Below are 26,012 nucleotides of genomic sequence, written 5' to 3'. Positions count from 1 at the left end.
GCCCCCCCGTCACAGCCTGATTCAAGAGAACAATACCAGCGACCCTCCTCTGTGTCCCAATCATGTCAGGCCTTCACAAGCTCACTGGGCTTTGGGTCCTGTCAGCCATGACATCACCAGCCTGCCATCCCCACACACAGAGGGGCATTGTAGCACATACGTTGAAACTGTTGCACAAAAGCAGTAAAAGAAAAACATTTCTAAGAACCCAGAGAAGTTTCTCCAGAGCTGTTCAGACCGGTGATGGAGAGGGAGAAAGGATTAGACACACGTTAAACATCACTCGGTGAAGCAGCAGACTTCCTGTAAAAGATGTAGCCATTAAGAATTTGCAGTAACTAAGCGGAAAGTGAAGTTGTTTTTCTTAGAATCGCTCCGCTCTTGAGTTTCTCTCATCACTTCTGTCGTGCACAAAGGGAGCAGCGTTCAGTTTAAATAACACACCGTTCACCTTGAAGGTTCATTTCCCCCACAAGGCCGGGTAGCCTCGCAGACCAGAAGCATCCGCCGACTTTATTTAAACTGTATGAAGACAAATCTCTTATTTTAATTGCATCTGAATATAACCTCCAAGCTCTAATGTTTCCAGGGTAACATGGAAAAAGAAACCCTCACAAAAACGCTGACCTGCCATTCCTCATAGATAGATATCAGACAAAAAAAGGTTGATATTTGGGATTTCTTTTTACTGAGATCTTATCGTCAAGCAACATTCTGTTGTGGCGCGTTTAGATACGGCCAAGCTGTTTCCTCCGAGGCGTCGGGAGCAGGTGTGTGTGAGGAGGCACATACAGAGACATGGCGTGGTAGCCACGCTTCAGCGATGCATGAAGCATGCACACATCATCACACACTGTAGCACACACGCCGTTTGCCTGCTTTTATTTGTATTTTTTTTACCAGAAAATGAGGGGCACGGCCTTGCACCGCCTGCTGACTCGCCCTGACAAAGAGCAGAGGAATGTACCGCCTCCTGCCATTGTTGTGGGACTGGATCTCCCTGGAGAGCCGTTTCTCCTCCTATCTTTCCCCAAATTCAATTATCACCTCACGCTTGTTGTTGCTAGTGCACCCCCACCACTATATGCACGTAGCGTGTGTCCGTGCACGCCCTCTACGTTACTCATATTCTCTTTTTTTCATTTTTAATCTCTCCACATCTGAGCAGCACACACATTTCCACATTACGAGGAGAAGCTCCCACCACAAACACTCTAATTTACAGCTGCGTTACTGTTGCTATAGCGAGCAGTTCCATCTTAAGACTGAGAAGGAAACCTCCGCCATCTTGGCACAGCAAGCTGTGGATGATTGATCATGTGATTTGGGGGTTTAATCCAATTTGAAGGGAGCCTGCGCTGTGGTCTTAGGTAAAGCACATCTTCATAGCATGTTAGCAGACGTGGCTCTGTGGCCCGACAGGATCAGATATGGAAATGTGCTTCTGAAAAGAATAAACACACACTGTGCCACTTTACTGGAATACATGAATTGGATAAGTGCATGTAAAGTTGTATTTCTCTGATTAATAAAACCGTTTACTGTCGAACGGATAATAAAAAAAAAAAGTGTTTTTCATTGAACATAAACCAGACAAATAAAGCTCTGGTGTGTTTGCTTGAAGAGAAAACACTGAAGGTCTGTGTTGCATCTCTGCCGGGTTACGGCGAGGTCACATAACTAAAGGGCTGTAAGCACGCGGCTGGAGATACAAGGATTTCAACTTTCTCACACACACACACACGCACACATATGACAAGACCAGCAGTGGTTTTGGATTAATATTTCATAAGTAATAACCGCTGAATACTAAATGAAAATTCGGGAAGGTGGAAATATACTCTCCGGCTGTGTTTGGATCATTACCCTGGTGTCATGAGATGAGAATGTGTGTGTAGGGTATACGTATGCCATCCTCCATTCTAGGGACGCTACATTATTTATATGCTTAAGCAGCCGCGGAATAACAGGCAGCGATAAGACATAAAATGACTGATAACATTTTCAGCTGGAGTCAAACACAACAATTAAAGGGGGAAAGTCAGAAATATTCAAAAGTGAACGTAAGTGTGTGTGTGTGTGTGTGGATGCAAACAATTTCGTATTCCCTCTCCCTCTGTAGGTATAGCTGAGGCAACATGAAAAGCCAGGCCAACATGCAGAGCGGCCACACACACACACACACACACACATACACACACACAGTGAGTCAGAGATGTTTATGTGTGTCACTGTGTCAGAGAGCTTCATGCTGGGGTTGCTAGTAAATGGCACAGCACACTGCGGCTGTGCTTCCTGCACCGTCTACCTGTTCCTTCGTCTGCCGTGCCGGCGTGGATGTGTGTGTGTTTGCTCTGCTGTTTGCCAGATGTGTCACAGCGAGAGTCGGGTCCCGTGAGTATTCCTCCGCAGCAGCATTGTGAATCACTGCCTCGCATTAAAAAAAAAAAAAACATAAGGAGGTGGGCTGAGTGAGCGTTCGTTAAAAACGCGTTTGACCGCTTTTGACCATGGGCAGCCCTCGTTAATCTCCAGAGGCTGGCCATAGGTGGTTAGAGTTAACGAGCAAGGTGCGGTGAGCTATGCCCGGCCTCAGTCCCAACATGCACCTCTTCACTGAGTGAGATTAATTACCACACAACCGTGAGCCAATCCGGACCCCGGCGTCCTCCCACGGACACACAGATACTGTACATGCACTTACTGTAAAGAGCACAATCGAGTGCATAAATTGCAGCGCTGCTTGCATGATTAATTAAAAGCGCTTCAAGGCAAAGACCTGAACCGTTTGCACATGATCGGTCAAGTGCAGAGCCGTGGGTCGCTGCGGGTGAGTTCAGACGCATTCCACCAGCAGTGGAGGACTTTCCTCCAGTGGTTGTTGATTGCTTTCAGCCATAGTCCCCCGTGCCTCGGCCCATTGTCAGCTGTCCAAGGATGACTGGCTGCAGAGACACTCTCCTGCTTCCAGCCAATGCTGCCTTTGATGGAGAGCAGGGAGCCAACACTCTCCTCACCCATTTAGTGTACACACCCCACTGGGAGAAGCCCAGCCACCACTGACACACACAGACCGACAATACCGTCAGGTGCACACAAACCAGCATGAATTCATACGTACATCCATCTCTATGTACACATGACATGATCCAGGGGTCGTGAGTCAATGTTCTGCAGGAGCAACGCTGTAATATCATTTCAGCAAAACTGCCATAGTATAAACAACAAAGCACTACATGCATGAAATTAAAAAGTGTATGCAATCTTAATAGTGGGATCTGCATTTCTAACAATCCCATTAAACAAAGCACTGCTCTGACAAACCACACACATCTTTACAAATTAAATAAAGTATTGATTGAGTTTAGCTTTGCATGCAAATGATTAATAAAAAATGTAGCGTTTTTGAAAATCGATAGTTATCACAAAACAATATTGTGATACTTACACATTGTGCTTTTTATGAAAACTTTAGTCTTTTTAAGCTAGATTTGATAGTATTCTTACAATACTTGTCTAAACTCATATCTTCATATTTTTATTATCTTGTTTTTTTTTATTATTTCTGAACATTCAGATTAGTTCTTCCAATCTTTTATTAGACTCCATATATATATATATATATATATACAGTATATATATATATATATATATATATATATATATATATATATATATATATATATACAGTATATATATATATATACAGTATATATATATATATATATATATATATATATATATATATATATATATATATATAGGCATCTCATTTCTAAAACACATGTAGGAGGACTAACATCATGCTTTACTATAAAACAAGCTGCCCTTTTGTAGTGAATCATGAAGCCAAGCAGCGGAGCCGCTTATTGCTGAACGTTTGCTCAGTTGTATCCCCCCCTCATCAACTTAAACACATAAAAACATCACCAAATGGTTATTGATTGGTTTAGATATATTCTTATTATATCAGGCGTGGAACATAATGCCCTTCATTTGCCAAATTGCAGTCCCGATATTGACAGCTGCTATTAGAGGGCATCGGAGCGAGCGGTGCAATGCCAACACAGTTTTCTAAATGTGCAACTGTTGTTCCTGCAGGGAGTGACGACATGAAATCAAACACATCCAACAGAGTACTTTTGTTCACATTTTGTCCTAAATGCTGCTGTTTTGGTGGGTGCACCTCAGGGCTCCTGCTGCATGAGCTCTGGTGCAGAACATGGCTTTCCGTCTTTCCTCCACACGCTCGCTAGCAAAGTAAGTCCTTGTTTCTCCATGAATACATATTTAGTAAGAAACTGCAAGCCTGATGGGAGATGTGTGGTTGTGGGGACCCGGTGACGTTATCCACAAGTGGATCTTTCACCTTCATCAGCTTAGTGCACCGCTGTGTAGGATTAACAATGGCTGGAATAGCAGAAGCTTTCCTGAAACCTTTGCAATCCTAGAAAGAGAAAGAGGACAGTGATTGCCTGACAGACCTACAGCGCTGATGGAGGAGCACAGAGGCCTGATGGAGGATCAGCAGCCGATGTTTACAGTAGAAACAGATTGCTCCATGTTGCAGGATACAAAAAAAAAAAAAATGATGGCGTTGATGAAAAGTAAAAGGTGGCATGCAGTATATAATTCCTCTCCTATGGAGCCTGCCACTGTGAAATGTGCTAGATGTATGCGGGGTGTTTGGAGAGGCGCCGCGGTCCATCCTCTCAAACTGACAAGGGGTCCCTTAAAAAAAAAACGACATCCCCCAAGACAGAAAACGCTGGCCTGAGCGGTTTTCGGCTGGGATGTGCATTTACACCTTGGTATCCATGACAGAGTCTATCCCATTGTCTAGTGGAGCCATTGTGATGGCAATGGAGCCTAAATGAGGCCAATAATGGTTCCCTGCTCGGTCCCCAGTGTCTTTCCTGTTTAAAAATCGATTCTCTGCTTGACTAGGGACAGGCTGGGAGTAGAGGGAACTGGACCAAATGGAGAGGAAAGTGGCGGAAAGAACGGGGGGGAAGAAGGGGTACAAAAGATAGGTAAGACAAAAGGCTTGGTTTGCTCATTTTCCTATTTGTATCATATATGGTACATAGTGTACTCGGTTTTTGGGTCAAGGTTCGCTACGTTTTTGGTACATAAGGAAATGCATAAATGTACTATTATTATTATTACTTTAACAGTTAAGACATATATAAACACACACATGCACACACACACACTTGTATATGTTACAGTACATTAGTGCACAACAACATGCACTTACACATGCTCTCGTCTATTTGTACAGTTTCCAATCAGATCTGCACACTACATCAGTGTTTATTGTTCAGCTGTAGTTGCTTGTCTCTATTTTGTGCCTGCTTGGCTGTACATAAAAGTCACATCTTTATGTTTGTTTAGCTTTGTTATCTTTGTTTTTATGTTATTGTTTTTGGCACTTTTCCGTTGGAGATAGAACTAGTGAAAGAAAAGATAAACTGCAACTTTTTAAAGCTGTTTGTTTCCAGCAGGCCGGTCCTGAACTACTGCAGAGATTCTTAACTATTTGTTGAAGGTTTAATTTTGGAGAAAAGACTTGAGTCAATAAATCAGGAAGGGGGAGGCCACCTCCTGTCTCATCTTAGCTCTCGCATAAGTGTGAACATTAATATGAAACAGCGACTGGAACTTTACATACCCAAACTTTTCCGATTATTCTGATGAGACTTGGCGAGAATTGACTCAGTGATGGATGACGAAAGAAAACAATCTCATTGTTTTACAGAAAACGAGCCCAAGGAGTTTCATAAAACTAATTACAAACCCACCTGACGTCATGTATCGAACACTGTGATGTACTATATAAAAAAAATTAAATCCATAACATTATCCCCTTGAAAATTACAACAAACTAAAAAAACAATAACTCTCTCTGTTAAAGCACGCAGCGTGGCGACTTACCAAAGCGAAGGTAAACCTGTCACGGAGTTGCAGTTAGGTGGAAAGGTCTTCTCTCCTACTGTACTGCCCACAAAAAAAAACTCTGATGCTGTCAGGTTTTGGCAGAGAATGATATATGGGCTTCATTAGCCACCGGACCAATGTGAGCAAGTCGTGGGTGGTGCAGAACAACAGCTACGACCAATGGAAAGCCCCGAACATGCACACAAAGACAGCACACACACACACACACACACACACACACTCTTCGGTGAGGGGAGGATGGGAGGTGTGTATGGGGAAGGGGACGATCAGAGGATGTTTTATTCAGGATGTGCTCACCTCCTTATCGGTTGCTCATATTTACCCCCCGTCTCACTTCAGCTCTGCTGTGTGCAACTACACTCCTTAAGCACGTCTCAGTGACCTTCAGCCGTCTCCTGCGTCTCCGACACACTCACCTGTTAGTCTCCGCCGACCCCAGTGTGCACTTCACGGTTTGAAACAATAGGACTCCAAACCGGATCTACACATAAGGTGATACGATACACCTAAAGGCCTCTTTCTCTGTGGTTCTGATCCATGCACTCACACCTGCAGTCACAGACTATAGCGTAGTAATACTTATAACATATTATATAATACATTTTCTTTAGGTTTCATCATTGCAACAATAAATAGGTTGCCAATGCACATGCAAAAATAATGTGAAAGATACCGGATGGTTTCTTTGTTCTCTAGTTTCACACATAATAAAAAATGGAAAGGCTTATGGCATCTGGCATATTTCAATTACATTGTTGTGGCTGTTGGAAATTCAGAGTGGCTGTTAATCTTTAATACCTATTATCCACATTGGCTGGTGATTCACATTTATTTTTAATTTCAAATCGTGGATGCACAGACACACTAACACACACACTAACACACACACTTACACACACACACACTCAGTATTATCGATTGCTCTCGGCCATGGCTGTATCCATTCTACAGTGCAGCTGCTGCGGGTCTGAGAGGCCTGCGGGGAGCGGTCCAGTTATCTCCGATGGAATCTTATTTCAGGATTTATGTGAACAGAAACAGAACAGTAAGGCAGCGAATCTCTGTGTGCGTGTGTGTGTGTGTGCGTGTGTGTGAGTGTGTGTGTGTGTGTGAGAGGTTATCCAAGGTTTTGTCAAAGGAATATGGAAAGAGCTTTGTTGATTGCTATCCTGGCCGATGAATTGCCACAGCTCTTCGCAGGCCATGTGTTGGCTATCTTTTGTGTGGCATATTATAATTAGGTACATAATACTGCCATATAACTGTCATATGATAGCAAAGCTCTGTGAGGGGAGCCAGAAAATGAGGAGGCATACAGGGAGAGACTGGGTAAAAGTCCAGTCGGCTCACTTTTTTCCCCACTGACACCCTGAAGGCCTGGCCAGGCTGACCTGCACTGGTGTGTGGACGGAGGATGAGGAGGAGGAGGAGGAGGAGAGAGAGAGAGAAGGTGGGGGTGGAGGGATAGAGAGAGAGAGAGAGAGAGAGAGGGGGGAGGCATGGCAGTGGCTGCAGGACTAGGAGAGGTGCCAGATCAGTGCTGGAGCCAAGAGCTGGACTGACTGGGCCTGTGTGTCGGTTCAGTTTGCGCACACACACACACACACACACACACACACACACACACACACACACACACACACACACACACACACACACACACACACACACACACACACACACACACACACACAGATGTCACTGACCTTCGCCGAACATGCTGCAAAGTCACAGCTCCCACGAACCGAGACATCTTTGAAAATCCGTCCATCATATGTATTTTTTAAAGGCGTCCTGCATGTTCATTGAGAGCTCCCCATGTCCAAGAATGTCAGATTTGAGTTTATCCTCCAACAAGCAGCACGTCTGCCCCGTGCGTGAACTCCGTTGGACGAGCGTTTAAAGACTTTTAAGAGTTGGCCGGGGCTCAGTCATCGCTGACCGATGCCACTAATGGGCAGCATCCTGAACCCAATGTGAGCCTACAACAGATCAGAGGTGGCTGTTCCACACAGTGCGATGTTTATGGCAGTCCCCTACTCCCTGGGGACTCATTACGCCGTAACAGACCACTGCAGCTGATGGAATAACGGGGCAGAGTGTTCTAGCTTTGGGAAACAGTAGCAACACCTCTCGTTGTCTCTTCGCCTCGCGCTGCCTCCTCTTGCCCACTCTTGCATGACCTCGCCTGTGGTTTTTTTGTTTTTTTTTTGTCTTTCCTTCTTTACAGCTCAGAGCCGGGGCCATCTGAGTGGATTTCAGAGACAAGTTGACAAGCCAAGCAACAGAAAATTGAGATAAAGTCCCTCCTCTCTCTCTCCTTTTTGTGGTCCAGTCCACCGAGAGATCACGGCTTACAATTTCACCGTTGTGAGCAAATCTGATCTTGAAAAAGTCTGACAACTTTCTCAAGAGCAACTGCCAGCTCCGAGATTTTCAACATCTTATGTCTCTAAGGAATTCTACAGCGGTGATTCGCTTTCCGCACCAATTCTTTTTTTAAAAAAAAAGGAAAAAGAATAAGGAAATGATTAAATTACACCTGAAAATGCAATTTCACCCTGTAAGACAAGGCGAATTGCCCAGACTAATTACGTGCGTGTACATGTAAGTGTGTCACACAGAGAGACGGAGGCTGTTTCTCTATTGTACATCCCTGTACTGCATGTGCACGTGTGTTCCAGCGCTTCGTTTCTCTTCTCGTACACGTTTGCCCGCGGGACTCTGGCAAGATTTTTCCCAGAACGAATGCAGAGTGACGCTGAGAGAATGATTCCGTTACAGTCGGTGTGGTCCACCCTCCCTGTGCCAAATCCGACGGCAGCACGCGAACAGAGACAGAAACTTAAAAGGGATGAAGCAGAAGTGAGATCTATTCAGTTTCTCTCCAGATAGGCCGAGTAGTCACGGCAGCAGCTGAGAGGGTTTTGGTCTTACAAAAGATTTACGAAATGACTAGTAAAGGTACATGTATTCCTACTGGACATTTCCATTACAGGACATTCAGTATGTGACGCCCTGTGGCCCAAAGAGGTTTTTTTACTACGTGCACACGCAGAAAATAAATTCTGGAGTGCCGGTTTTACCCGGAAAGTTTTGGCAGAATACCAGTTGTTGTTACTTGGAGCATGCAAGCTGTACTGTACCGAAATCCTACCAAACGAGGTACGTGAGGTACATATCCAGCCCTAGAAACCATCGTCTTCAGAGCTTCCACCTCTATGGCGGAGGCTTGGTAAAGTTAAGGCAACTACGACTACTCTCTTAAGATTAGAGGACGCTCAGTGTCATGGTTACGTGACGGAGAGGATGAAAAGGAAACAGAATTGACAGTTGTGAGGGGGAGATTTGGCAGCACCGGTACAAAGTCCTCCTACTTCCACCTTTTGAGTGTGACAGACTAAAGGACAGACGTTTGTACGGACACAAGAAGTCCTCATCTGGAAGATGAAAATGAACCATCCCAAAACCTGGCTTCAGATAAATCTCCTTGAGTCCTGATTGGATAATTAACCCAACAGATGAAAGCAGCCTCTGGCAGCCCATATTATTATGGTAAATGGTCCTCATTTATATAGCGCTTTTATCCAAAGCGCTTTACAGTAATGACTGACATTCACCCATTCATACACACATTCACACACGACGGCGGAGTCAACAACGCAGGGCAACAGCCAGCTCGTCAAGAGCAATTAGGGTGAGGTGTCTTGTTCAGGGACACCAGGCACTCAACTAGGAGGAGCCGGGGATCGAACCGGCGATCTTGCGGTTGCCAGCCAACCCGCTCTACCTCCTGAGCTAAACCTCCCTACTTCTTACATGTTTACATTCAAACGATCCCACAGACATATCACCTCCATCTGGATTCCTTTCTCTTTCTACATCATCTTCCCTCATTTATTTCAACACATTGGCCAATTTGCATTAAAGCTCTACATAAATGTCTCCACGTATAAAATGTCACCTGGTGAGCAAAGTAAAAAAACTCCACTTTTGTCCTAATACTGAGGCTGGTTCTTTCAAATGACTAGATTAAAAGCTCTTGAAAGTGACTTTGGCGGGCCTGACTTTCTTTTTTAAAAACACATTGACAGTCGTCGAAGAACAGCTAAAGAGCAAAGCAAAGATGGAACTGAAATAAGAACGGCAAGAAAGAAGAGCGCTATGTGCTGAGTGAGCGATGGGGTCACAGAGGTCATCAGTGAGGAGGGATAAGTGGAGCATCTATCGTCCTGTGTGATCTCCTGCATTAAAGGCTTCACCTGTTGAGCACAGATTTGACTAAAAAGCAGCGGATATAGCAGATATTTCAGGTAATCTAAGCAAGCAGTCAATTATAATATGTATTGGCTAATTCATAGGGAAAAGTGCACATTTATCAAATTGCAAATATGCTGGGTTTAGCTCAACAGCTACTTTGCACCCATAGTCCCAACACAGCTAAACAGATACATGAGAATGACTTCATGGGCTTTTAAAAGGGGGGCCGGTGAGTCCTGAGACCATCACATGGTCGTTAGGGTCATGATTCCCAGTGTGGATGGTTGTCTCAACACACACAGTTCACTTGATGGATCAGGACTCACTTGCCCCCCCTCCAAGTGCTACACCTAAAATCCCCACTGCAATTCAGTTGGAACCGAAGAAGCCTCTTGGATGAGAGTAGAAACGTCTTTAAAATCCCTAAAGCGAGTCCAGTTGCCTACGATTAAGCTTTCAAAGCGTCCTTGAGGTGATTCTTCCATCATCCTCCGAGTGACAGCCGACGATCTGCGTGTGCTGTGGAGCTGATGGTGTTTTAACTATCTGGCTAACATGAGTAAATAAACATTTTATGAAGGACGTGGGAGAAATAAAAAGCCTAACGCCAAAAAAAAATAAATAAAAAGGTTGAGGACCCCTGCCCCGCATTACATTTAATTTATAGCTTAGGATTTACAGGGATTTGACAAAAGACATCCTGGATACAGATTCAGACGTGAAGAGTGACAAGAACTGAAATATTGTGTTGTTTTCCTCGCTTCTCAGACTGCACCCCACGTCACCCTTCTCCATGTCAAACACTGTTTACATATATAGTACTGGCAGTAGAAGACTATCTAAATCATATTAGTGCTCTTATCCTCTGTATCATCACAGAGCTCAACTATAATTTAGACTTATAAGCGGCGAAGCCTCAACACTTCAAGCCTGAAGGTCTTTAAACCGGCATCTAAATGCCGTCATCCTCATTTGTGAGATGGAAAGCAGATTTATTGCACACGTTTGGTTATTTTGAAGGGCAGTTAATCAAGCAGTATTCTCTACCGCGCTGTTTATTGTCCCTTTATTGTCAATCAATGTGACAGGGAGGAGATGGTCTTTTAAAACATGTCCCTCCTCCAAATACCAATAGTTCACTCATGAAAACAATGTGTGTGTGTGTGTGTGTGTGTGTGTGTGCACGCTGGTGAATTAATGAATTAGCTGCAACCTATCCTCAACCTTTTCTGCAACAGGGATACAAATCACTGACCTGTCCTTTCTGCTGTGATGTGAGGAGCTTCATCAGATCACAGACAGGCTAAAAGCTTTTATTCCCAGGCAGACGCTGCTCTGTATTCCACATCTACGTGTTATTATTGTGTGATTGTGTGCGTCTGTGCATAATTGAACATTTTGAACCCTTGAGCCAATATGCATCAAATGAATCCTCAGCACCCACATCAAAATGATTATTTCTAAACAAACCGTGTTTAATCGACTGCGTGCCTCCGCGGCACTCTCCATCTGGAGGATGCCGTGTGACAGCTTCCCTTAAATTACAAATATCAATCTGCCACAGTGGGAGCTCAGCTGCCAGTGGCCTCATGGGGGTCCACGTCAAAGCAAGCAGCCTTCAAAACAAAGCCGTCAAAAAGGCTGCGTTCGCTGGTTGCTTTGCTCAAAGACAGCCGTGCTCGTCGCCCAATGTCAGGTCAAATGAAGTGAACGAATACAAGGAATAGCGAGGGCTTGTGGCTCCTTATAATACCCGAGGTCAACGGGCCAATCAGAGCTGGGTTTAGGGAGGATGCTGATCTGAAGTTGGCCCAGTGTGATGCTTTGGGGCATCTCTGCGTGGCTCCACTCCCCTCAGCGGCAGGGGCCGACAGACGCCAGCACCAAGGGCTCCCAATCTGCTGTGTGATCAGCGCTACTCTCCCTAAGCGCGTTTCCCCATCTCATCACCGGCTGTCCGCCCGCGGCAACACCACCACTTACACTCCATCCACCCGCTTATTGATACACTTCACCGCAGGATCGCCTTCGAGTGCTCCTTGGGAAAGCAATGGGTCCGCGGGGCGGCCTAATTCAATCAACGGTGGGGGGGGGGGGAACACACACATCATTCATCACCACAGGAGCAGTCCACGACGACTCTACCACCTCTTCCTTCTTTTACGAGATGACCATTAGTCAGCCGCACTGAGCCACTTTGTGACCTTTGTGTTATATTGCTCTTTTACCTTGTAAACTTACTTAAATACACATTTGAACACACATCGTGAACCTACACGGGAAATCAGATAAGCTAATCACAGAGAAGCATTGCAGGCAATTACCAGGCTCATTTTAAAACGTCATGGCTCTCCCAGGGTTAATTTGATTTCCACTCGGGCCGTGTATCGGTCCCCAACGCTGCACATAGCAGCCGTGACGTTCCCCCCCGTGCATTACAGCAGTCACAATTGTGTGTTTAGCCCGTTGGAATCAAAATACATTCTGCAGCAGGAGAATTACCTTTTCAGGCAGGATCTGCACCACACATGCAGAGTCTTGTGGGTTTATTAAATGTGCGTGTGAGTATGATACGTGGGCCTGTAATGTCCCAGGAAGGGGGTGGCTCAGGGATAGAGAAGCCCTGAATTCAATATTGGCAAAACCGACAAAAAAAACCTCAACACTGCCACCAAAAGCTTTGTGTTCCGTGTCTAGTTTTAGCGCATTTTGTACATTTTACACACAACAAGAAGAGGAAATGTATTCTGTGATTGCATTTGCATTCATTACGACCATGAAAGACTTGAGAAGCCAAACTTCCTTTCAGATAAATATTGCATAATTAAGCAACAAGGCCAGACAAATCTGCTCCTCAACTTACTACAGAGCAAATTTGTCATATTGTTGCAGTTCTTTTCTTAAGCGTTGATATGCTTCATTTTCACACTGGCCAAGCAAAGCACCACTTCAAGACGATCAGCTAATTTTAACATCACTCGGTGCACATGATGATGTCACTTAAAGCAAAACACTGAAATTGGAAAGACAACGCCGGGACCCGATGTGCCACTACAGCAAGAGCAGTGCAACAATGGGACTTAATGTGTGCATTAAAAATGGGTCACATGTAATATGGATGAAATGTTCAATAAACGACATCATCACACAAACATGATGAGGCAACACAGCTGGCCCGAATCATCAAAGTCCTCTCTAAATGTAAACTCCCAGCTCATTAAAGAGATTTCCTATGAATGTGCTCTTTTCCCCATACGTTTACTTGAGACGCGCTCACCCCAGCACCCATGCACCCGGCTCAGCAGCGGCGGCTCACACACTTAAACACAGAATGTAAGTGAAGCCGGAGAGACCCGCTGCAGCCTCAGAACATTTCGACTTACAAAATCAGCCTCAGAGTTGAACAAAGGAGCTGTCGGTTTCAGCTCCACGGACAGTTCCTGTCATCTTCCCGATGACGAGGCGCCGCTGGCAGCAGCTCCCGGCCGGCCACTTTTATCTGCTGCACTTTGTAACATCACACACACACAAGTGTCTTTAGGAAATCATTAATGCACGGCCCCGCGCTCATAAAAAAATTACACCGTAAATCCAGAGTGACACACGGGCTTATTCTTTCATGGCTTTCTATTGTTGGAACAACTTGAATCGGGGATGAGGCTCACCTCCGACTGGCCTCTGACACGGGGTCAGCTGACAAGAGTCAAAAACACAGTCTGCTGCTGTGGAAGACACGGTGTCTTCTCCAAACGCAGTCCAGCCAGACAGGAACGGCTGCATTTAACTGTGTTTAGAGAAAGCTGAATAGTCTCTGGCTAGTGTGTGAAAGAGTGAGAGGAGAGAGACGGCACACACACCCAACAACCACATCAGCAACATGGCTTCAAAACGACTTGTAGCAGCAACGAGCAAACATGACACACACACACACACACACACACACACACACACACACACACACACACACACACACACAACCTGTCAATAAATAAGGTTGACAGTTCCCTGAGGGTTTCGCCACTGTGGCTCAGAAGTGGCCGTTTTTCTGATGCAGACGCACTTCCAGAAATAGGATCAACATCAATCATCGCTCAGACTCCTGCGTCATGCGTCGGTATTCGCGCGGTTCCACCCAAGGGAGCGCGCCGTCCGTCCTCGTGGGAAACTCGTACAGTACGGGTCGAAATGGCAGGAAAAGCCCGAGAATGTGAGAGCAGACCCCCCCCCCCCCCCCCCCCCCCCTCCCTCCTCCATACAGGTAAATGACCGCAATCATACGGAGAAGCTTTTTTCTTACACAAAAAAAAGCGTGTGCGCGAGTTTTGGCATCTCGTGTTGTCAGTGACGCACTCTCTCACGCACAACCAAACTCAATCACCGGGAGTGTGTGCGTGCACGACGTGAGACACACACGCGCGCGCAGAGAAAGAAAGAGAGAGGGAGAGAGAGCATGATAAGTTATTATGTGGCGCAACCATTAAAACTTGGGTCCATGTTATTGTTAAACCGCTGCCTCAGTGGCCGCTGTCCTCCGTATAAGGAAGGATTGTGCGCATAATAAGGCTTACTGGTACACTGCCTTCGGGGAAGGATGCCGCTTCGTTTACACCTTTATCTAAATCCTCTTCTTAGTGAGCTCCAGTGAGCCCGGCGGGCCGGCATGTGAGACTGCACTGCAGAGGGCTCCTCCGGCATCTCCATGACTGAGCTCATGAGCAAACACATCGTGAGCCAAATATACAACATAAAGGCTTTTTCTCCCAGTCAAAAAAAAAGGGAAGAAGAAAAGAAAAGGAGGCACTGAGATCCCCTCTCAGCCACACTGCGACACATGCCATTAGTTTAATATTTATATATTGCTTTCCTGAATGCTGTAGCCTCTTTTCCATCTCATCTCATTGCTGCAACAGTGGCAGATGCTCAACTTCTTCTGCGTAAAGCAGATTGGCTCCTTTAAAAACACACACATTTCCACCAAAGAGGGTTTTTGTTTTAGTATAACTGCTGCAACTGTTCAACAGAAGCCCAGACTCACGGACGGACAATCCATTGCCGCAATAATCGAAAGAATACACTGAGGTCTGCCAACTTTATGAAATGCTCAGGAGAAGAAAAAAAAAGACCGTGTTATATCGACAAGCCAACGTGAAAACTGGCCTACCTTCAACTCGATTCCAAAATGGTACGACGCCGTTTGTCAGTCAGCGGGGAAGGCTTTGGACATCACAACTCCAGGTCAATGGAGAAAACACGTTTCCACAAAACGGGTGCACGCCAGTGATCGTCTGTGTTTCGGCGAGGTCACCCATTAAGCCAGTCGTCCGGTTTAAATCCAAACAGAATAATGGAGATGTTGTCTCTCTCTGTCCTTTGGGGGGGAAGAAGTGCGCCAAGCGCTCTCCTACGCAGACGTGACTTTGCGCACTTGAAACGAACCGGATGATGGATAGAAATGAAGGCGAAAATACTACTAGAACCAATAAAAATCAAATTGGATATCGAAAGGAGTGGGGGCGAAGCCTGCGAAATGATCACCCCCCTCCCACAAAAAAAACCTGACAGCTGACTTTTTACGCAAATCGTGCGCAATTACGAATCCTCTCCCGGGTGCTTCACCATCCCAGACGCACTAGTTGGTGCGATCCCCACTCAGCGGCGCCGCGGTGGAGATGGGGAAAAGAAATGTATGGATATAATGGCCAGATCCGATGGGGGGGTTTCCTCCACGGCTCCGCTCTGTAGTTGCGATGCACACGACGAGGAGGCTCTCTCTCTCCCCGGTCCTAGTGCACCACGCACCGTCCCCTGCTGGCTCTAACGCACGCCGCGCGGCTGCACCCGCACTCTGTCATTTTCATCGATTTGAACGGTGGAATGGATGAGGGGGACATAAATTCCGGCAGACGCCTATAACTCAACTCAAAGCTATACGCGCTGAAAGGCGGAACGGGGATGCGAGAGGGTCCTCACTTGTTGGAAAGGGGGGGAGAGAGGAGATGGGTGGGGAAAGGGTGAGAGATGCGAGAGAGAAGGGGTGAGAAGGAGAGCAACTTAGTATACCTGATACTGACACCCAACACAGTCTTGTAAGAGAGGAGGGCTTGAAATGAAGACGGGTCAGATCATACAGATGAATACGTGTGTTGCTATAATGCAGAACACAAGGCTGACTGACATCATGAGAAATATCGAAATCATGCGTGTGCATAATTTGAATCGTGCAGGTAAACTCAAGGGATCAACAGTGGCCTGGATCCTTTAAACCGGACCACACGTGTCCCCCCTATCCCCGCGTTATAGCGCACTGTGCTCTACAGACTTCCCGTGAACGCGTCATAAAAACAGGGAATTATCTGTCATTTGAGGCATTTGCCGAAGTGGTGGTTATTATAAGAACCGGTCAGGTGACCTGCTGCTGTTTTCTCAAACGTCAGCCAATTAAATCTTCGCATAAAAGCAGCAACGCCGCCTAGTGGCCATTTCTTGAACAACACATACAATGCTAACTTCCCTTTCTTATGTAAAAACGTGACCAACGCGCGTGCGTAACAAACAAACATCGCACCACACACACACAGACAGTCAGCTAGCACCAGTAGCTAATTAAGCGCAGCCTACCCGCAACCATCGCCTGGTCCGGTTTAGACGCGGACCTGGTCCGTCAAAACACCGTCTGCCGACGTCTTGTACTGTATCCTGCAGTGCGAGTAACGCTGGTTCTTGTTGTTGACGTGTTTACCCCACTCAGTCATTTCTGTCAACGTCGCCACCCTCCCCAATTAAGACGCAACCTCCGGTCCTCGGGTGAAGCCAATGCGGAAGTATTTAACGTGCATTCTCTCCGCTGGCCATCAGGGGGCGATCCTCTGAAATGACCCCCACTTCTCACTTGATTTACTATCTCACTAAACATTGTATGAGTTTATGGTCTCAACCTCTAGTTTCAAGTCTTCTTCGATACATCATGATGTGTCCGTTTAGTAAATTATGGTCTAATTTTGTAGGAATGGACGACATCGCAAAATTAGTTTTTTTGATACAATACCAAGTAATACCAGCTGGGATCGGCTCCAGACCCCACGACCCTGAATACAGGATAAAGGGTAGACGATGGATGGATGGATGGATGGATGGATGGATGGATGGACCAAGTAATACTGGGCCAGAATAGCATCGATACAGAAACGTTTTATTAAAGTATGTATGTATTTTCATGCAGGAGTGTTTCATGGTTTATCAGATGAATGCATCATCAATAAGGATGTGTTTGTAGTAAGCAAAGCAACAGCAAAAAAATCTAGCTATTTTTGTTTTGCTTTTAATTGCTAATTAACAGCAACGGAGAAGACATTTCTGACACTCTACTCCTCACATTGTCAAAACAGGGTAATTACTTTAGTTTTTAATGCATTAAAGGGTGCTTATCATTTTTGATTTATTATTATTAATATGACACAAGATTCAGTTAGCCTTGAATGAAACAGTCACACACGTCTTTCATAGGGATGCTTCATACTTTGAGTGCATTTAGCCTGAACTTTTTCACTTGAGTAAAGAAGTTGAATTAGTACTTCTGAGACTTTTTGAACACAGTTATCTATAATTCTACCTGAGTATGTCTGTTCTTTGGACACCTCTGCTGCACTTTAGTCCCTAGTATTGAAGAAGCAGCAGAGATGAAAGGAAAAAATGCGCAGCGAGATTAATCAAATCACTGCGTTGTTGTCCCATCCTCTGAACCGGCATCCGTTTCTGACGTCGGTGGCACAGCTGGATCAGCTTTCTGTCGGATTTCTATCACACGTTTGTTGGTTTGGAGTTTGTATGTGCATTTATATGCACTGTCCAAATATCAACAAGGGTGCACAGTAACCTCAGCCGGCACAGCAGTGCTTTTAAAAGTCTCTCTTTATGTCCGCCTTAAAATAAACTGACAACCATCTGCTCATTTATTAAAAAACCTGCATTATTCTGTATTTTCACTGCGCACCGATCAGTCAAACAAACACTGTTTTCTTAACTGCTCAGATGCTGAATTCACATGAGACATTTCTACTGGCAGAAGGCTGTTTTCAATTTTTCTTATTTGCATCCGCATTCATTGATATTCTTTTTGGAAATGCACAAAACGCGAGAGGATTTTCAGCAGCACACGTGACTGAATGGAAATGACAAATTGAAATGTGTTTATTGCTGAAAAGAACCCGTCTCTTCCTCTTCCTAACTGTATTAGTATTCACGATACAGATTTTAAAGGGTAAACACCTCGGAAGAGAAACAAATTCTAATGAGTGAAGAAAAACACAAAGCAGGTCCATTATTTGCAACTGAATGGTGAATTAGAAAACCCTACAACCCAGGAGCATTATCCTCGAGTTATTTGAGTGCATTCATGCTGTGATGCAGAGCCCAATCACTCAAAGACTTCAAATATAGAGAGGTGAGTTGTTGAATCGGTAAAAGACGTCTGCTGGTCTTGAGTGTCCTCGCTCTGCACCACAACAGCCTGCCAGCTACTGTCAATCAGACACAAACACAGAAATGTCCCTTCTAGCCGACTGAGTCGAGTGTTTCTGATATTTCCCCAAATACCTTTTTTTTTTGTCTTTCACTGAATGGTATGAAACTACTAGCAACTCATTTTAAAACACACCCATGATAATCCCACACAGGTGATTTAAATATCTTCTTATAGCTTATAGCTTATATCTTTGTGTTGCACAGTGACCATCAATGGTATCTCTCTCTCTCTCTCACACACACACACACACACACACACACACACACACATTGTTTTCTATTAGTACTTGAATTCACCTCTCCAAAAACGATCCCAGTTCTAACACACAAAGGCTACTGCATTTCAAACAGCAATTTATTAATATCTTCTTGATGAGAAACCACCCAAGAAGTGTCTTGGATTTCATTTTTCTTCCATATCTCTTGTCTTCTATATGAAGCCATTCCCCCTCTTTAAGCCTTTCTTCCCTACATGACTTGGCTGCGAGAGAATCATCCATAAATCACAGGAAACAACTCTCAACAACAGGACTATTTCTTCATGTAGAAAATAATAAGACAGCAATAAAAATAGAAACGGTCCACGGCATGTTCTGTTGATTATCCAGAGAGCACCGTAAACAAAACCCCACTCACCTGTACCAGCTTTCACACGGCTATGGACATGCATATATATTCAGAGTGTGATTCCCCATCATGTCTGAGCCATCAGTGATGTATCGTCTTCTGTATTATGAGCGAAATGTAAATGAAGAGGTATGCAATTAACATGAGTTTAGCATTGTTTTGGTAGTTTGAGCTCCCAGCTGCAACAATATTACTGTCGAATCTATGACAATACATCAAAAGCTACTCACGTTTTACATGTAAAATCTTCATTTGTGTGATGAAGTGCAGTAAAAAGTAGAATATTTCAGTCTGAATGGTTGCAGTAGTACCCGTTATGAACAAGCACATTTGTAATTAAGAGCAGCACTTAAAGTAAATGTGTCAGCTCCGACTTCATAACATAAACCGGTTTTAAACCGCTGATAAAAGCCACAACTCATTCCTTTTGTTGCTTTCCTTTAACTCTCGAATGGCATTTTGTGAAATATATGGTATTGCTTTGTTTTATTAATCATAACCTGTTGATGCAGGAAAGCTGCTTTACGGCGTCAGGCCAGTAAACTGTGATGTTTTCTCAACATATAAAAGGAACGATGTAAGAGAGAACCCACGTTAGATGTCATTCACTTCAGAACACGTCTGTTTCAAATGGCATGCCATCTCAATTATAGGGATTATCGGCAGGTTGATCCATTATCCTTCATTGGTAAAGTACCCTGAAACAGCAGCAACGATGTTACAAAAAAAAAACATACAAACAATAATATAAATGACTTTTTTCATGAGGCCGACAGCTCAAGGACATAGAGGAGGAGTGCACTCCAGATGCACCTGTGTGTCTGCGTGTCAATATGAGGACACCTCTCTGTTCAAATCCAATCAGGATCTGCGGCGTCCCTTAAACTCGATGGGAAGGAAGAGGGCCGTGCGTCTTGTATAACCAACACCCGCCCGGGGCTGAGGAAACTCGTCACAGACCTATCTGCCTCCACAGTTTTCTTTCGGAGTATGAGTAGGTACCGGACTGTTCTCTGTCATGCAGAAAATATAGAACCTGACTGGGAGGACATAAATACTCTTCTCCATTCGCTTTAAAAATATTTCACCCACTCACTCACTCACTCACTGGCTCACTCGCTCACTCACGTTGCTGCCTGGTGAATATTCAGTGGATAAGTGGTGCATAAGTGATGCCATAGAAACTGTTGCGAGATCACAGGACGCCATCACGTCTCACTCCCACACTACTCTTTGCCCCCCCTGCTGCTGCTGCATTGTCCAGTCCACTCAACAGCTCTCCACAGCAGCCTCATTGACGACGCAGTAACAGCTGCGTATCAACTGCTACCAGTGATTTTTTTTTTAAAGATAAAAAGGGACCAACATTGCTTTAAAGAGCACTATCTTGAATTAGCATCGTGTCCCAGTTTCACGCACGGACAGAAATAGATTTTGCATTAGAATGCAGACAGATAAAGAAACAATTACTTCCTTGGTTCAAATTGATAATAAGAAAATATATAATGAATTCTCATTGGGGACGCATGCTGCACAAAAACAGACGTAACTATAGTTACAAACACAGACAAATGGAGTTTTGATCTAATCACTCAGTAGATTGAAGTTCACTAGTAAGATGAATGCACACATGGCTGTGTTCATGCTGAGACCTTACAGTTGAAGAACTTAACGTTGAACCGGTGTTCATTGTTTTGGTTTTTATTTTCTTCCCACCAGGGGGCAGCACAGCAAACAGTAAACGTAACATTGACATATTTTCCACATTATAAAGCTGACATGCAGCAAGCAGATGCCTTTTTACAGCAACATCAGCCTGACCAAAACAGTCAAAACAAAACCAATGAGCTGAAAGACACTAAAACGCTCTGCAGGCTGAAGGCGAACTGAAGAGTGGGCCGATAATTCTCTGTGGGTTCATCATGTTACACATTTGGCATTTCGTATCGACATCGACATTTGTGCTTTCTTCTCTCGGTGAAGCATCTCTGATCAAAATAATCCAAAAGGAACTGGTGATTCAAATGAGCAAGACGAGGTGGAAAAACAATCTAGAAACAGAATCAGTGATGTATGATTTTGCATCCATGGCATTACTTTCACATTACACACAAAACCAGACCTTCAGGTTCATGCTAATTATTGTCAAATAGAACATCTAATAATTTTACATCTCAGCACAACAAAATGATTTTCCGTCTCATCTGTCTGTTTACTTTCTGTCTGACATTTGTCTTCCCTATAATCTCTCTTACACACACACACACACACACACACACACACACACACACACACACACACACACACACACACACACACACACACACACACACACACACACACACTCACACTAGCAGATGTTTCACAGGGTGTGCTGACTGATACATGCCCGGTGCCTAATTGCAGGTTTATGAAATCTGCAGGTAGTGGGTGCCAAGCAGTTTCCAAACGGATGCCAAGCGGTTGCCATGACAGCAGGTCACGACCTTCGTGTAATTGTAGAGATGATGCCATCTCCCCTGCTCATCTGGTATGCACATCTGTGCCAGCACTAAAACCCGCTGACAGCCAGAGCAAGCAACTGAAATAAAAACAAGAGTCGGTTTATTGTTATGAGTCCCTCAGGGGTTTACTTTCCAAAATGTGAAATCTTTTTTTTTCTTTCCTTTTCTTTATTTAAATTTGTACCACTATGCCTGTTTTTTCTCCATCAATAATCACTATGGATCTGGGATTTTTTGGCTGTGTCACCCCCTTACCGTATCTCTGTGTATGTCACCACCATGACCTCAGAAGTGGACCGTCCAATGGAGTTGTCTGATGTTGGAGTCTCATTTTAAATGCAGAACGAGAGGATATTGTTAGAGAGTTAAGCAGTTGTAGATTCAGAACAACTTCTGTCTGTCCAGGTTTTTACAAGAATGCACCACCCACTGCTGGACGCTCACAATCTATAAAACATATCAGCTGTTGTAGCACAACGTTTCCTGTGCGTAGGGAGTCCAGTATATTTGAACATAAAGTTAGATTTTCCTCTTTGTCAATCACTCGCTCCCCGTTTCTTCTCCAGAAATGGTTTGTTTTGTAATAGGACGTTGTGGGAGTGATAAATGCATTAGCCAGAGCTTTTTTACTGCCTTCTTATTTTACTTTTATGCTGAGAATTTGTGAGAAGCCGGAGAAACATTCATCACATTGTACAGCTTGGCTTTTTTCCGCATGTACGTCTAAATATTTCAAGAGGGAACTAGATTTTCTCCCTATGCAGCTCACCAACACACCGTCTCCAACCCACAGAAATCATCACAAGAACGAAAACACAGTGAGAGCAGGATCTCCACACAACAGCCACGGAGGAAGAGAGATGGGGGTGGGGGGGAGAAGCCTCAATGCAGCAAAGAAAATGTGGAAATGCTGAGACACTGGAAACGTAAAGGTGCTAAATACGATATTCAGAGCAATAATATAGTAGAAAACAACAATTTGCTATGTAAATATGTAGTGGAGAAATGTCTACCTGAGCAGAGAATGAAGTCGCTCTCCCTCTGTTTGTGTTGTAGTCTGAGCTTCTCTGTGCTGTCTATGCAGCCGACCACCTGTGTATGTTAGTGTATGCTATGTTACTGTATGTTAGTGTATGTTACTGTATGTTAGTCTATGTTACTGTTAGGCTGGGTGAACCCTGCCTGAACTTCCGGGAAATTTGGATTTCGCTCGGCAGTTTAGGCTGGACACCCTCAGGCTTACTTTCGCTGTTACATTGCCAGAATCTTTGGCTCCAATCAGAAACGGCCATTCTCTCCTGGCACGCTCTGATTAGTTGTAGGACTATCCAATTGCGTACGGAGTCATTTGAACGATGCCCATTGATCCCGCCTCTTGAGCAGTAGAAACAAAGCGCAGCTTCCCCAGACTAATGTTCAATCTTAAAAGATTGACCTTAGTATGGTGAAAACCAGACTATGTTACTGTATGTTAGTCTATGTTAATGTATGTTAGTGTATGTTGCTATATGTTAGTGTATGTTAGTCTGTGTTAGTCTATGTTAGTGTATGTAACTGTATGTTAGTCTATGTTAGTGTATGTAACTGTATGTTAGTCTATGTTAGTGTACAGTATGTTAGTCTGTGTTAGTCTATGTTAGTGTATGTTACTGTATGTTAGTCTATGTTACTGTATGTTAGTCTATGTTAATGTATGTTAGTGTATGTTGCTATATGTTAGTGTATGTTAGTCTGTGTTAGTCTATGTTAGTGTATGTAACTGTATGTTAGTCTATGTTAGTGTATGTTAGTCTATGTTAGTGTACAGTATGTTAGTCTGTGTTAGTCTATGTTACTGTATGTTAGTCTATGTTAGTGTATGTAACTGTATGTTAGTCTATGTTAGTGTACAGTATGTTAGTCTGTGTTAGTCTATGTTAGTGTATGTTACTGTATGTTAGTCTATGTTAGTGTATGTAACTGTATGTTAGTCTATGTTAGTGTACAGTATGTTAGTCTGTGTTAGTCTATGTTAGTGTATGTTACTGTATGTTAGTCTATGTTACACTACATAAGTGTATGTTACTGTATGTTGGTGTATGTTACTGTATGTTGGTATACGTTAGTGTATGTTAGTCTATGTTACTGTATGTTAGTTTATGTTAGTGTACAGTATGTTAGTCTGTTAGTCTGTTAGTGTATGTTACTGTATGTCAGTGTATGTTAGTGTATATTAGTCTACGTTAGTGTATGTTCGTCTATGTTAGTCTATGTTAGTTTATGTTTTGTATGTTAGTCTATGTTAGTGTATGTTAGTCTATGTTAGTCTATGTTAGTGTATGTTCGTCTATGTTAGTCTATGTTAGTGTATGTTAGTTCATGTTTTGTATGTTAGTCTATGTTAATGTATGTTAGTCTTTGTTTTGTATGTTCGTCTATGTTAGTGTATGTTCGTCTTTCTTAGTGGCCCACTGGCCTGCTAATCCTCACAGCTCTGCACTGCAGTGGTGGTTACCGCGGTTACGCCTTCCTGACCCACAGAGCCAGGGCATTAGTGTTACACCCGCCCCCCAGTTCCATTAAACACTGTTTGCGCTGTCAGCACCGTTAGCTGCTACTGCTAGCCTCCAGGTCAGCCGTCACCATGTTGAGACCTGAGAGCTGGAGAGGTGAATTTAGCACCTTACATTGTAGGTACGCCAGCTGTAGGTACAGACTTCAAATTAATTTGGGGGGAAAATGGGAAACAATGAATATATCAACATGCAGCTCCACCATTTAAAATAAATAATCTTATATGCTCGGCTCAGATGTGTAGCAGCCACTTGGAGACATTTTGTCCTTGACAAAGATCCAATTGAGATGAAAACGCTGCCCCTCGTAAATGAATTTGAGGTGTGAGTGAGTGAAAACTGAGTGTGCAGACGTTACCTTTTTTTTTCCATCAACATTTTTTGAGACACTTGTCAACATCATTAGCCAGTCTCATTAAGGTCTCCCATCTAGACTGAATTATACATCAAGCGGCCAATCAAGAGCGTGCATCCAGAGCTGATGACGACTGGAGCGGGATCAGCGTTTTCGATCTAAAGGAATACAGGGAAAGGTAGAGAGAGAGGGATGAATACAGAGGAACATTGTATGTGCATGTCGGGTTAAAACATAACATTCAATGTGTCATTTACTGGTATCCGTTGGTCCGCATGCATTCCTTCTCAGACAATAATTATTGTCAAGAAAAATACAAATTAAATGGATGGTTCAAACGTCTGCAGAGTAAGAAGCTCAGGGAAATCCGACATGGGAGGCATCACTCATTATTCCAACATAGTCACCCCGAGTGCTAGTCTCGTCATTAAAACAGACTCAATTAGCTGCTTCATGCACTTGTAGCAGCTTTTTCTTTTAGATACTAAGAAACCATCTGAAGTTCTTTTTAAATTGTCAGAATTCACCATATTGTTAATTTTACAGATTTAGCTCCCAGTGTTTAAAAATGGGAGATAAAGTGAGATATTTTCAGAGATCCTGATGTCTTAGACTTAAAACTAGGAGGCTGACATGAACATTTTTCACAACTAGGAAGCTCATTATTATAATGATAATAAAATCTGAACTTCCTTAAATTATTGTAGCACCTTTTGGTGGGTGGATTGAACTATATATACCACCAAGGAAATACCTCTTCTCAAGCAGAACGGTGTCAAATGGTCAACTATTTTAGCAAAAGTGGACACCGGGGTGCACTTTGACCACTTCCTTTCACAAAGAGCTTTTAAAGAGGGCATGCCGGAATAATCATTTCATAATCAGATTTATTTTAAAAATGGGAAAAGAACAGTAAGAGATCCTCTGGACTAAAAATGTAAGTCTCCATATAGCAAAGAGACTGTAATTGCAATACCATAACACAGTTACATTAAAAAGACAGTACAAACCACAGTACTTTTGAAACGCAGGACGGATGTGAAATCCTGCAAAAAATACAATATTAATAATAAAGCACTTCGGGACATTTGTTGTCTTATGTCTCGTATCTCTCTCTTTCAACACAAGGTTACTAAGCAGCCTTTTAATCACGTTACGTCTTCCCGGAACATCAACTTTGTCTGAAAACAATTGTCCCCTCCCTGTCCCCTCCCCATCGCCTGTAGTGTTCAT

The 26,012-nt window shown here is 43.8% G+C and overlaps 1 protein-coding gene across 4 annotated transcripts in view; it reads right to left on the bottom strand.

Moving 5' to 3' along the window:
- il1rapl1a (interleukin 1 receptor accessory protein-like 1a) overlaps window positions 1-15,991 on the bottom strand; it is a 138,725-nt gene extending 122,734 nt beyond the window's left edge. Inside the window, exon 1 of one of the 4 annotated variants that reach the window (XM_084022836.1) lies at window positions 15,383-15,991. The gene's annotated coding sequence lies outside the window, so the exon portion shown is untranslated. The remainder of the gene's footprint in view (window positions 1-15,382) is intronic. The other 3 variants (XM_084022834.1, XM_084022838.1, XM_084022837.1) reach the window with 3 other exon arrangements.
- Between the last annotated feature and the right edge of the window lie 10,021 nt (window positions 15,992-26,012).

This window comes from Eutrigla gurnardus (assembly GCF_963514095.1).
Source record: "Eutrigla gurnardus genome assembly, chromosome: 12".
NCBI classification, from domain to species: Eukaryota; Metazoa; Chordata; class Actinopteri; order Perciformes; family Triglidae; genus Eutrigla; species Eutrigla gurnardus.
Note: the sequence above shows the minus strand (reverse complement) of the source record. Positions and strands in the feature narration are given on the sequence as shown.